Here is a 12,227-nt window from a genome sequence, read left to right on the forward strand (position 1 = left end):
GCAAATGGGATGGAAACTAAACTTAACTTAACTTAACTTAACTTAACTTAACTTCAAGCCAATGGAGACCCTGCAACCAACAAACAATAACATACCACCTTACCCCATTAGGTGTATGAGGGACACTTCCAATCTAAAAGGAAAACTACACCTCTTATATTAAAACCTACCCTTCACCCTACTACCACCACACTATCCAACTTAATTCTCTCTTAATTTGTTTTCCACCCACCATGCAAGCAAGCGCCGGTCTAGTTGCCGGCTCTCACAATCGCAATGAGCTCGTTGTCATCCAGGGCCATGAAGAGGTACATGCATATATATCATATAAACATATTACTGTGTTTGAACTTAATAATGACTTAAAAGAATATTATGTCGATCATCAAGCTTTGTTTATACATATACTCATAAGTACATAATGCAACATGTCACATTTTTTTTTAAATTTTCTTTTGTGTGGTTTGAACAGTCGAAGTCTCTAAAGGACATGACATGTCAAGTTTGTGAAATATGTGGTGACGAGATCGGCTGACAGTTGACGGAGAACTGTTTGTGGCATGTAACGAGTGTGGTTTTCCGGTCTGCCGGCCATGTTACAAGTATGAACGAAGAGAAGGCAGCCAGAACTGCCCTCAATGCAAAACCAGATACAAACGTCTCAAAGGTAAATTAAGTTTTGATCCATCTATAAAAGTACTTCAAATGTATAATCATTTAATTAGGACATTAACCGGAATATTAAATGCAATAAAACACTAATTAATTTGTAGGGAGTCCAAGGGTTGAGGGTGATGATGATGAAGATGATCTGGATGACATTGAGCATGAGTTCAAGATAGATGATGAAAACAACAAGAACAACAACATCGCAGAAGCAATGCTTCATGGGAAGACGAGCTATGGTCGAGGACCCGAAGATGATGACAGTGCCCAATACCCGCCTGTTATTGCTGGCAGATCTAGACATGTAGGCGAAAAATAATAGCAACTAGTAGTAATAACTACAATTATAAAATAGTAAAATGTCAATAATAATAACTATAAATTATAGATCAAGTAATCATAACTATAACAGATTACGTTAACCAACTAATGATAAAACTAATTAAAAAATGCAAAACTATCACTATATTCAAACTAGAAATAAAATAGTAACTAGTAATAGATGTAACATTAATAACTATAATAGATAACAAACTCAGTTAACAAATGATCTTAAAAACTATGTGATCATGGATGCAGGTAAGCGGTGAGCTTTCGCTATCAAGCCAACCACATGGAGAGCAGATGCTATCATCACTTCATAAGTGAGTGCATCCTTACGGCTCTCCTGACGGTATGTATTCGATATCACCAATTCGATTTAATGAATTCACGCGTTATGAACATGCAACTGAACATATATTTTACAGGAAGTGGAAGATGGGATGAAAAGAAATACGGAAGTTGGAAAGAAAGAATGGATGACTGGAAACATCAACAAGGAAATCTTGGGGCTGAAATTGATGATTCGGTGGATCCTGATATAGCAATGTAAAGTTCATATTATTTATTAATTTCATTATATAGAAGATATTAGAAGTTTATCTTTAATGTTGCAATGATATGATCATGCAGGCTAGATGAATCAAGACAGCCACTTTCAAGAAAAGTACCAATTGCATCTAGCAAGATCAATCCTTATCATATGGTCATCGTGGCTCGGTTGTTTATACTAGCAATCTTTCTTCGGTATAGACTGTTGAACCCGGTGCATGATGCGTTCGGGTTATGGTTGACTTCTGTTATCTGTGAGATTTGGTTTGCATTCTCTTGGATCTTGGATCAGTTTCCCAAATGGTTCCCGATTGACCATGAGACCTATCTTGACCGTCTTTCTCTCAGGTAACAACCAACCCGGTTGTGTTTTATCTCAAATGGGTCGGTATATGATCTGGTTATGAAAACATTGGTTAAAACTCGTTTGGTGATGCAGGTATGAAAGGGAAGGCGAACTGAATATGCTATGCCCGGTGGACGTGTTTGTGAGTACAGTGGATCCATTGAAGGAGCCTCCATTGGTTACAGCTAACACAGTTTTATCAATATTAGCTATGGACTATCCTGTTGAAAAGATATCATGTTACATATCTGATGATGGTGCTTCAATGCTTTCCTTTGAATCACTATCCGAAACTGCAGAATTCGCGCGGAAATGGGTCTCGTTTTGTAAGAAATTTGCCATTGAACCACGAGCACCCGAGATGTACTTCTCGGATAAAATTGATTACCTCAAGGATAAAGTGCAGCCCACATTTGTCAAGGAACGCAGGGCTATGAAGGTCTGCAATTAGTTTCATAATGTTTTAAACCTCAAACCAAACAAAAGTTCGGTTTTTGGGTTATTCCGGTTTTATCATTTGGTCTTGAAACTTTTGGGCTACACGAATTATTAATTTCTTATAATTTACTTAACATTCAAATATAAAAGTTACAATCCATAAACTCAATAACAAATATTCAAATAAAATGATTTAATACATCCATTCAGACAAAAATGAATCCTACAAATCATGTGACAAATATTCATCTTCATTCAAAGAGTCGTTGCATAGCCGTATTTCGTCCCAAGTATTCACTATTATTAAAAACTGATTTTGATGAGTTGCAGAGAGAATATGAAGAATTCAAGGTTCGAATCAACGCGCTTGTAGCAAAAGCCATGAAAGCGCCCGCAGAAGGTTGGATTATGCAAGACGGGACACCATGGCCCGGGAACAACACGAGAGATCATCCGGGGATGATTCAAGTCTTTCTCGGTCAGAGTGGTGGTACGGATGTAGAAGGAAACGAGCTTCCTCGTCTCGTATATGTTTCCCGTGAAAAAAGGCCCGGTTTTCAACATCACAAGAAAGCTGGTGCCATGAATGCTTTGGTAAGTGCAAAACCATAAACGCTGCATTGTTATACAGCTTATAATATTAAAAGAAACACGAAAAATTTACAGGTTCGGGTCTCGGGAGTTCTAACAAATGCTCCATTTATGTTGAACTTGGATTGTGATCATTACCTAAATAACAGCAAGGCTGCAAGAGAAGCAATGTGTTTCTTGATGGATCCACAAATAGGAAGAAAAGTCTGCTATGTGCAGTTTCCTCAAAGGTTTGATGGTATAGACAGACACGATCGATATGCAAACAGGAACACAGTTTTCTTCGATGTAAGCCCGTATAACATATGTTAAGAGTTTGGGGTCTGTTGACCCTCCAAACGGGTCGGGCTTTTCCTGTCAGCCCGTTCTAACATTGTTTTCATTTTTAACAGATTAATATGAAAGGTTTAGATGGAATTCAAGGTCCGGTGTATGTGGGAACAGGATGTGTTTTCAGAAGACAAGCCTTGTATGGTTATGATCCACCAAAGGGTCCCAAAAGACCAAAAATGGTAAGCTGTGATTGCCGTCCTTGTTTCGGACGTCGAAAGAAGAATCCAAAGTACGGAAAACATGGAGATGCGCCCGAAAACATTCAAGGTAGAATGACGGTTTTACCCTTCATCTACCAACTGAAATTTACCTGTCTCTTGTAACTAATGTGTTTCTCATACTCAGGATATGGTGGTGATGATGATAAAGAGCTTTTGAAGTCCCAAATGAACTTTGAAAAGAAGTTCGGTCAATCGGCTATCTTCGTTACTTCAACGTTAATGGTTGACGGCGGGGTCCCGCCATCATCGAGCCCGGCTTCACTTCTCAAAGAAGCCATTCATGTTATCAGTTGCGGGATGAAGACAAAACCGAATGGGGCTTAGAGGTAAAACAAAAACCATCATTTACTTTTCGAGCCCGTTAACATTTTCGTGATCCTAAAGCATTTCTAATTACCGTGCAGTTGGGCTGGATTTACGGGTCGATCACTGAGGATATTCTTACGGGTTTCAAGATGCATTGTCGCGGTTGGAGGTCTATATATTGTATGCCGAAAAGACCCGCATTTAAAGGGTCTGCTCCTATTAATCTATCGGATCGACTTAACCAAGTCCTGCGGTGGGCTCTCGGGTCAGTTGAGATCTTTTTCAGCCGACACAGCCCGCTTTTGTATGGTTACAAAGGCAGTAATCTCAAGTGGCTCGAAAGGTTTGCTTATGTAAACACAACGGTTTATCCCTTCACTGCTCTCCCACTTCTCGCTTATTGCACCCTCCCCGCCATTTGCCTGCTCACCGGGAAGTTTATTATGCCAGAGGTACGCACACTCGCGCTTACTGTTAATATTTTCTACTTTAAAAACACCATTTTTTATACCAACTTTTGAACTTTGGTTTAGATAAGCACATTGGCTAGCTTGCTCTTCATTTCTCTTTTTCTGTCGATTTTCACAACGGGTATCCTTGAGCTGCGGTGGAGTGGAGTCAGCATTGAAGAATGGTGGAGAAACGAGCAGTTTTGGGTGATCGGTGGCGTGTCTGCTCATCTGTTTGCGGTTATACAAGGTCTGTTAAAGGTTTTGGCGGGTATAGACACAAACTTCACTGTTACATCTAAAGCAACAGACGATGAGGAGTTCGGGGAGTTATACGCGTTCAAATGGACAACATTGTTGATCCCACCAACGACTATTCTGATTATTAATATGGTTGGTGTTGTGGCGGGTATCTCGGATGCTATAAACAATGGCTACCGGTCATGGGGGCCTTTGTTTGGGAAGTTGTTCTTTGCATTTTGGGTGATTGTTCATTTGTACCCCTTTCTCAAAGGTCTTATGGGAAAACAGAACAGGACGCCTACGATCGTCGTCATTTGGTCTATTCTTCTGGCTTCCATCTTCTCCTTGTTGTGGGTTCGGATCGACCCCTTTGTGTTGAAAACTGAAGGCCCTGATGTCAAGCAATGTGGACTCAACTGCTGAATCAATGTTTTCAAAGGGTCAAAAGTTTTGTTCAAATCATGAATTCTACTTGCTTTCCTGTTTCACTTCAACAATGTTGTTTCTAAGTGTGTTTCTGGCTTTACATTTTACTAGCCACAAAAGTGTTGTAGATAGTTATTGAATGGAAATGGCTTTTTTTTAGTATATGGATGTCAATAATACCCGGTTGACGGGTATTTATTTGTGTCAAAAACATCAGTTTGTAACTAAATGGGTTAAACAAATCGCACACAATTCCTTTAATTATTCAACTATTTTAATCGGTTTAAAATTGACAACCCAAAACCCGATATTCATACCCAACCCCCCACATTGGTTTGGCGAAAATCGGGTCTTGTTTCTAATTCTAGATCGCATGTTCTCTCGTTCTCTGAGGAAAACATTGCCAATATTATTTATATTTTTGAAGAAAGAAAATATAAATAAATCGTGCAAAACTTTTAGCTTGGATCTGTTTGCATATAATGAGTGGAAGCTATAACTATAACTTGTAAAAACTTACATTAATAGCTAGTTACATTTTCACACACACACACCATGTAATGTATTTCTTTACTTATAAGACACATATAATAACCAATTTAATTTGAAGTTGGTGAAGGTGTCACCTCTCCAAATCTTGCTTCAACTGTACCACATGTGTCCTAAGGCTGTATTCTTCTACCTGTACATGCATAACCCGGCCAAAAAAATAAAATTTCCTTACTATAACTTTAAGATAATTAATCAAGTTTTAAAAGTTTACTTTGGTAGTCATTAATAAAGTTATTATTCATTAACAAGCTTCCCACTGCCTAACTGGTCCAGGCTTTCAAAGCAAGTACTTAAAGGCTAAATCATAATTAGTAAGTACCAAACTCATTGTGAGGTTTTAAAGTTACATCAATAATGCAATGTCATCACCATTTTGGCCCAACACAGCTACCTGTCGTTGCTTAAAAGATGATGATTATGGATGATAATTCAAGTCGTATAAAGTGAACTCGGCTAATTTAAGTCAAAATATGTACTCTAATACTGGTTTTGAAACGTGTGTTAATAATTAATATATACAGTTATTTAACTCTGCCAGCTATAAACAATTTTAGGCAGATTATATTTTAACTATACAAATTATGACTTGTTAACCGTTAATAATTCATATTGGCAAAATGTTTTATGACACTCCTAACTTTCATTTTCGTCGCCAAGGATAATGCTACTCTAATGAAAAAGTAAATTTGTGTGCCTTTAATGAACAATCTACTCATTTTTATCTTAATTAGAATGTTTTAATTGTTTCAAACGACATAAAAGTTCTTTTTTTTGTTAAAGTAGGATCGACCATGGCAATAAAAGTGAAAGCAATGAGTGCTATTTGGTCGACCAAATAACACTCATAACTTTCACTTTTATTGTCATGGTCAATCCTACTTTTATCGGCCAAGGGATCATAGTTTGATTTAATAAATCCAATTTGCCTACTTTTTTATTACTCTCGTTGAGAAACCGATATTAAGTACAAAATATGTTGAGGCTTGTCGATTGACCAAAAAAAAAAGGTAAATAATTAAACTTTGTGAACATAATGAATTTAACCTAAATCCTGGGAAATTTGTTAAATGCATGATATATAAGAAAACAGTGAATTTTGCATCATGACCAAAAGGAAAAGATGTTGCAGTTTTCTTTTATATATAAAAACCGCAACTTGGTTCGTGTGCAATTATTGTAACAATGTGAGGGAAGACAAACCACCTAATGAGATAGTAACATCTCATTAGGCAGATGCCATTGAATTTAATGTCACAAGGCATGATGGCAAAGGACCACATAAGAAAATGAAGGGTAGGAAGTGGCAAGAGTTGATGCCCATAATGCTACCAGCAGAATGTAACCATCATGCTCATAAAAGATAACTATTGTCCACAGATTGTAAGGACAACTGAGCCAGAAAACCATGATTTTGTAACAATAATGCATCATGAGCTTTTTGCTTTTACTTGGACCGGAAGCAATGTATAAAGTGACTGTTTTGTTTTTAAATATATTTTTATTATAATTAATGCAATAAATACCTGCAGAGAAGATGCAGAAGCCATTAAAGCTCTACATTGATCAATAAGAGCTCTTTCTTGTGCTGCTACAGTTGCAAGTTCATAAACCAGCCAGTTTGTTCTCTCCAACTGTAAAAATAAAAAATAAAATATTAGATATATATATTATTTCTTATAATATTCAAAATGGCATAAATCTTACTCTTGATAGTGTAGATTGTATGGATGATCCCATTGTCTGCATTACTTGGATGGCTGAGTAAACCGCTGATTTGACACTCTTAATATTTGCCTGTAAATTGTTGAAAATATAAGTGTTTTTTGTATAGAAGTAACATACAAACAAGCTTTTAGAAGTATATAACTAACCGTTGCATATCCGGTGACAGGAAGTCTTAAAGTGCTTGCTTGTAGATCTTCAATGCAACCATGTAATGCAAAGCTGTGATCTCGTTCTATCGAACACCATTTATTTAGATAAGCAATCTGATATTAACACCAAACTCAAAATCAGCCAAGTATTTTTTTTAACTAAAATTTAATTAGTCATAATAAAGCATTTCTTACATGTTGGTTTAAAGCCGAGTAAAGCTTTAGCTGCATTTTCAACTGACGGATATTAATCCTCTTTGCAGCTACTAAATCTTGAAGTCGCGATATAGTTCTCTGGGCACTAATTAAAGATTTCTGCATGATAAAATAAATCAATAACACATGAATAATTAAAATAATTTGAAACTGAATTGGTAAATACATATGACAATAACACAAACCTCAGCTGTTACTTTTTGAGAATTCAGCACAGCTTCTGCACCGGCGTTAACAAACCGCCACTGCACTTGTCTGTTATAAAGTAACCGAAGATGATGTGCATCTTCTATACGCGTTGCAACGTTTTTCCCCCTTTTCATGTCAGCTACAAACGTGAGAACCGAAACTGTATTCGAATTGCATAATTGCCTTGAAGGACTGGATGACCTCATAGGGCTGACACCTCTAGAAGGTCCAGAGCTCATGACCCTGGTTCTCGACGGACTGGGCCCACGCGTGTTACTTGACTTATTTGGTGAAGATGGTGATAACAATCCACCATTTTTCTCCAAGGACACTTTTCTGAGACTTGGAGTGATGGTTTTCTTTATACTTTCGTTAGATAGATCGACACTTTTGTTTAGAAAATTGGAATTAGCTGTTGTTCTGCTCGGCCATCGATGGCGATCTATTATTTGAGTATGCAATCCATCCACCGGTTTAGAATTCTCTGATTGATCAGTTAAGTTTCTCCCTTTGAGCGGACTTGTTTTTCTTTCTGGTGTGGACTTTCTATATGTAGGCGATGACACATTTGAAGACGGCTTCAACGTGCGCTCATAAACCGCCTGAGGAGGCGGCTTTTCCTTTTTTATAACCGGCATGGAATATTCGTTAGATTGAAACGCAACATTTAGACTACGCATTCTTGAAGGCCATAAAGACTCTGGTAACTTATCATTACCACCGGCCTTTCGTGCTGCCAGGTGAATGCATATTGTGTCATGGACAGGGGTGGTGGGACTAGTCGGTGAAGCTGGTGTTGGTGGCGGTCTTCTTCCAGTTGATACCGCTCGCTTTTGAACATGAACAGGTGGTGATGGTGTAACGGTTCTTGTGGTGCTTGGAGATGGGAAACGTCTTGGTGTGGGTGATTTATAAGGAGAACCGGCCATTGTTCTTATCAGAGAACGATGATGATTGAAATTTCGGGTGGTGAATGTTTGATTTGGTTCATATGCATCCATCCACTCTATTCAAATCCAACCACATTGATGTTATTAAGAACAACCCACAAGCCACAATTCCACAAACTTGTTGAAGAGAATCAAAGATGATGGTTCCACTGTTAGAAACAGAAAAAAGATATTATAATGATGATGATGAATAAAGAAAAAGTTTATTTATAAAAAAAGTGCACTTGTTTACAGGCAGCCAGATCTGGAAATGAGAAACCTTTTGGCATTTAGAACAAATTAAGTAAAGCAAATTAATACATTTGAATGATTACAACACCTTAAATATGATAATACCACATCAAGTAATAAACAGTTAGAGGTAGGTTTAATATTTAGGAAAAGAAAATGAGAGTGGCACCTGTAATGTGTATCGTCACGGATTGGCCATGGTTGACAAGACTGAAAATAAGAGTAACGGTTGGAAAATCTAGAAAACGTACATATACTCCAGTCCACTATTTAATGTTTATGATGAAAACAACCTCCCAAATTTGTTTGTATGCACTAAATACGATAATACATTCACCATTTGTCTTCACATAACAATTTGGAGTATTTCACTTTTACACTAACGTATCACTCAAAATATAATTAAGTTTCAAAAACCATATAGTGATTAATTTATACTAACCAAAGAAACAAAGCATATTTAAATCAGCAAGTAGAAGCTAAGAACCGACGAAGAAGAAGAAAGCTGATCATGTGAATTATAAATTTATTGTAATATAATAATGATACAATGTATTGTAAACCATGATAATCAAAGTAATGTAAAGAAGAGAGAGTACTGAATAGTTTGTGTTTTGTATTATTTTGTGATGATTGTTCATTATACTGTACATAATTATATAGCCATACAAGTTTCTAAATAAGGCAGTGGACAGCTAATATCATTGAAGGAATGGCTGTTGGTTAGGCTGTTGATTAGCCGAGATTGGTGGGTCAAAGGAACAAATTAGGATATGATGGAAACTGGTCCTAAAAATCTTCAATCACAATATTTCAACATTCCCCCTCAAGTTGAGTAGTGGGGTCTTCAATGCTCAGCTTGCTAAGACAGTGATTGAAAATTTTTTCCGTAACTGCCTTTGTCAAAATATCCGCGAGTTGATCTTCTGAACGAACGAATGGAAGCTCAATTATTCCTGTTTCAAGTTTTTCTTTAATAAAGTGTCGGTCCACCTCAACATGTTTTGTACGATCATGTTGGACTAGATTTTCTGAGATTTGGATAGCTGCTTTGTTATCGCACAAAATTTTACTGGGTTGGATTGGAGGATAACCAATTTATTTCAAGAGTTTCCTCACCCAAAGTATTTCTGCTAGACCACGTGCTATGCCTCGGAATTCTGCTTCAGCACTTGAAAGGGCCACCACCTTTTGTTTCTTACTTCTCCATGTGACTAGGTTCCCACCAACAAGAGTAAAGTACCCTGAGGTCGATCTCCTATTTCCTTTATCTCCTGCCCAGTCTGCATCAGTGTATACCTGAGTTTCAAGTTGTTCATTTTTTGTAAACAACACTCCATGACCAGGTGTCCCTTTGAGATATCTTAGGATTCTCTTTACAGCTTCCATATGAGTAATTTGGGGTTGATGCATGAATTGACTTACAACTCCTATTGCATAGGCAATGTCGGGCCGGGTGTGTGAGAGATAAATCAGTTTTCCTACTATCCTCTGATATTCTCCCTTGTCGGCGAGTTCACCGTTTTCCTCCATATAAAGCTTCTGATTCACCATCATAGGAGTATCTGCAGGTTTGCAGTCAATCATTCCTGTTTCAGCTAGCAAGTCAAGGACATACTTCTTTTGGCAGATGAAGATTCCTCATTTTGACCTCATGACTTCGATTCCAAGGAAGTATTTAAGTCTCCCCAGATCCTTCATTTCGAATTCTCTGAATAGGTTAGCTTTTAACCGTGTCATCTCTTCTTCATCATTTCCTGTGATTATCATATCATCAACATAAATAATTAGACAAGTTACAAGCCCGTTTCTTCGTTTCAAAAACAGAGTATGATCAGAGTTACTCTGTTTAAAACCGTATTTCCTCATTGCCACGGTAAACCTCCCAAACCAGGCCCGAGGAGATTGTTTTAATCCGTATAATGATTTCCTCAAGCGACACACTTCTTTAGAGCTCGACTCTTTCATGAATCCAGGAAGGACTTCCATATAGACCTCTTCTTTGAGTTCTCCATGCAGGAAAGCATTTTTCACATCAAATTGCAGAAGTGGCTAGTCTTGGTTTGCAGCTATAGAGAGTAGAACTCTGATTGTGTCTATCTTGGCCACTGGAGAGAATGTCTCGGAATAGTCAATTTCGTATGTTTGAGTGTACCCCTTTGCTACGAGTCGAGCCTTGTATCGTTCAATAGTCCCATCTGGCTTGTATTTCACAGTGAAGACCCATCGGCATCCTACCGGTTTTTTTCCGGGAGGGAGGATGCATTTCTCCCATGTATCATTTTTATTTAGTGCATCCATTTCGCTTTCCATTGATTTTCTCCATTCCTCTGACTTAAGTGCTTGTTCAACTGTAGTTGGAATTTCTTCAGAGCATAAAGATGTGGAGAATGCTTTAGCTTCCTCGGATAAATTCCCGGCTGCCACATTTGCCATTGGATATCGAGAACCACGAGATTCCTTTTCTGGAGAGTACCTCTTTGGAGGGACTCCTCCGTTAGATCTTGGGGGTAGGACATATGTTTCCTGTTCAACCTGCGTTTCTGGTTCTGCCTCAATGGTAGATGAATCAGGATTTGCATTATTAATGGGTGATTCAGCATAATCGACGTTTTCAGTATTTGCATCATTAGTGTCTTGAGTTTGAGAATTACTTACCTCTGACGTCAGGTTGGTAGGATCATCGTTAGTGGTAAACTTCTTCTTTTGATGATGGCGTCCATTGTACCCAACTCAGTGCGTCATCTGTTGCTCTTTCCCCCTGACCAGTGTGTTGGGTAGTGTAGAAGTATTCAGTTTCGAGGAAGTCACAGTTCATTGTAGTATACATATGACGTGTGTGTGGGTTGTAACATCGATAACCGTGTTGATTGACTCTATATCCGACAAACACACACTTTTCAGCACATGCGTCGAGTTTGGAGCGGTCGGTCTTTGGGAGGTGAACGAAGACGGAGCAACCAAAAATTCGAGGTTCAAGAGTAAGGTTTGATGGGGGTTTGTGAAATTGAGAGAGTGCTTGAAGAGGAGTTTTAAAGTCAAGAGCTTTCGTTGGAAAACGATTCATAAGATAATTTGCTGTGACAAGAGCTTCGGGCCAAAAAGATTTTGGAACTCGAGATTCAATCATGAGTGCACGAGTTATTTCTAACAGGAAGCGATTTTTCCTTTCGGATGTCCCATTTTGTTCTGGGGTATGGGCACAGGATGTTTGATGAACTATTCCCATTTTTTGACAAAATTGTTTCATGGAGGTGTTAACGAATTCCCCCCCATTATCAGACCTCAGAATTTGGATATCACTCTTGAATTGAGTTTTAACC

General features: G+C 38.0%; 2 pseudogenes across 2 annotated transcripts; one reads left to right on the forward strand and one right to left on the reverse strand.

Moving 5' to 3' along the window:
- The first annotated feature begins 233 nt into the window (after positions 1-233).
- LOC143616247 (cellulose synthase A catalytic subunit 7 [UDP-forming]-like) lies at positions 234-4,889 on the forward strand (annotated as a pseudogene). The gene is made up of 12 exons (XR_013150628.1): positions 234-308; positions 473-667; positions 774-970; positions 1,246-1,339; positions 1,416-1,536; positions 1,621-1,887; positions 1,979-2,324; positions 2,654-2,917; positions 2,990-3,202; positions 3,307-3,794; positions 3,873-4,226; positions 4,308-4,889. The product of XR_013150628.1 is annotated as a cellulose synthase A catalytic subunit 7 [UDP-forming]-like (transcript).
- A 550-nt stretch (positions 4,890-5,439) lies between these two features.
- LOC143616246 (AUGMIN subunit 8-like) lies at positions 5,440-8,749 on the reverse strand (annotated as a pseudogene). Its single transcript, XR_013150627.1, has 6 exons — positions 7,720-8,749; positions 7,514-7,633; positions 7,316-7,432; positions 7,149-7,238; positions 6,968-7,075; positions 5,440-5,574 (listed from the first exon to the last, which is right to left on the reverse strand). The product of XR_013150627.1 is annotated as an AUGMIN subunit 8-like (transcript).
- Positions 8,750-12,227: the final 3,478 nt, after the last annotated feature.

This window comes from Bidens hawaiensis, unplaced genomic scaffold (assembly GCF_021521415.1).
Source record: "Bidens hawaiensis isolate Kalapana, Puna unplaced genomic scaffold, B.hawaiensis_p1.1 tig00046332_1, whole genome shotgun sequence".
Lineage (NCBI taxonomy): Eukaryota > Viridiplantae > Streptophyta > Magnoliopsida > Asterales > Asteraceae > Bidens > Bidens hawaiensis.